This window comes from Glycine max, chromosome 16 (assembly GCF_000004515.6).
Source record: "Glycine max cultivar Williams 82 chromosome 16, Glycine_max_v4.0, whole genome shotgun sequence".
Lineage (NCBI taxonomy): Eukaryota > Viridiplantae > Streptophyta > Magnoliopsida > Fabales > Fabaceae > Glycine > Glycine max.
The window spans coordinates 34,645,761-34,648,167 of record NC_038252.2 but is presented as its reverse complement, the minus strand read 5'-3'; positions in this window follow the sequence as shown (position 1 = coordinate 34,648,167).

Genomic DNA, 2,407 nt, shown 5'->3' with positions numbered 1-2,407 from the left:
TAGACATATATAATATAATTTATATATGTTTCAAATTGTGGACCACATCATATAATGCACAAAACGGCACGCCATCGGCCATTACTGTCTTTATTCGAATTATTCTTTATTCTGTCTCTATCTTTACTCAATAGATTTAAAGGGAATTATGAAGGATGAGAGGGACTTTACTACTTTAGGATAGTAGTGAGTTTAGAAATGAATGAATTAATTAATGTGAGATTTGAGTAGTGGGAAGAGTCTAGAAAATGTGACATTTTGAATTTGTTTAATTATTTATTTAATTCTTATTTAGTTCTCATAAAAAAAAATAGTTTGAGATGAAAAAAAATATACAAAACCAAACCGATCATAATTCATTTGTTCAGAATTGGCCAAGGTTTAGTTTTCAGAGAAAACGCTGGGGATTGTACAAGATAATAAAAAAACAGCTGCCAAATTTGTTTCCAACAATGATCCACCTTAGACGTCGTCTCTTTTACAGAGTGATCTTTAAAAATGAAATTTTGTATTCATCTTTGCCTGTTGAATGTTTCTTCTTGCACAGTGGTCTTTAAATAATTTGAAACTTCATAAACAATTGCTGCTACACAGTGGTCTTTAAATAATTTGAATCCGTGTTGAATTTTGAATTCATCTTTGCGTGTTGAATGTTTCCTCTTGGTTGTTACACAGAAAGTAAGGTAAAATGAAAAGAAAGTTTAAAAAGCACAAATCCGCGTGAGCCTCACTAATTAAAGTTAAAGTTAAAGTTGGACAAAATAAAAGAACCAAAAAAAAAGAGTAAAAGAAATAAATGGCAACAATCAGGTGGTCAGCGGTTTGTCTAGGAGACAATTTTGTTTTCATTTCTTTTATTTTGAATAATTAAAATTTGATAGTTTAAAATTAATTATGGGTTCAAACCACATGTAATAAAATGTTTGAATTTTATAAGGCAAGACTTTTTGTTGTTTACTTAACATGTACAGGTTTAACGAAAGGATTGATTTGAATAATAGTTAAAATTTGAAGATTAATTAAGCCAAATTTAATTACCTTTGATGTAAAAATCATTAATATTTTCTTAAAATAAAAATTTCATTGATTTAAGCAATTCTATACGGTAAACTAAAATAAAAAAAAATGTTTCTTGTTTTAGCATTTGGCACAAGAATAAATTATATTTCTTTGTAGATTGTTTAGGTTATCGTATGGGTTTTTTTTAGAATATTATATTAAACATGAGTATTCTCATGATTATTTAAATTTGGCACTTGCAATTATTTAAAAAGTAAAATGAAAATTAAAATTATGTTTCTCCTCTTATTTAAGTTGATAACTTGTAAAAAACATAAAATATGATACTGATTTTTTTTTTAATAAAAAAGAAAATAATATTATGATTAAAAAAACAATTAGAAATAGACAACACAAAAATCATTAATGACAATGAAGATTAATTAGTCTTTTCACATATAAGAAGAATATTATTTTGTGAATTGAAAAATTGATCAAAATTAAATAGCTAGCTTAGAACAAAATAATTTTTTTTATAGATTTTTTTAACCAAAATTATCTTTAAAGTAAACTCTTTTCCTATAATTGATTTATTCATCAATTATATTTTTTTTCTTTGCTTTACTTAACTCGCAACATTTGTTTGATATGAAGGTAATGCAGTGATCTATGGTTCAAGTTGAAGAAGTCAGACCTTAACATCATGGCTGGACTTTGTGGAGTGTCCAAAGGTTCAAGATGAAAAAATGGAAAACACTTGATGGTGTGAGCTATGATTTAGAAGACAATTTTCTTTTACATTATTTTTAGTTTGAATATTGAAAATTTGATAATTTAATATTAATCATGGGTTGGGATTTGATGAAATAGAAGACTTGATTTTTTCTTAAAAAAATATTGGACTTTTGTACGTAACAAAAGTTTAACGAAAGGATTGATTAAATTTTTGTTAAAATTTGAAGTTTAATGACACCAAATTTTCGTTTAAGCAGTATTATAGGGTAAATTAAAATAAAATGATTCTTATTTATTTTTGTAAAAAAAAACTGTACCAAAAAGAATGTTTCTTATGTTAGTATTCAGCACAAGAATAAATCATATTTCTTTGTTTTTAATTTTGATTTTTTTTATGCATTTAGTGTATATAGAAATTTTAAAAAGGGAGATAGATACAGTAAATACAAAAAATTTCGTATTCTAAGAATTAATTCGGGAGAATTGGATAATTAAATCGATAATTTAAAGAGGCCAGCGTAAAAAAAGAATGGAAGAATAATTTAGTATTTGGCACAATAATAAAAAAGGTAAAAAATAATGAAAGTGAAGAAAAAAACAGGCAGGGCAGCAGTATAAATAATAGAAGTTTTATGATTTATATGCAGAACTCAACAACTACACTTGTTTTCAG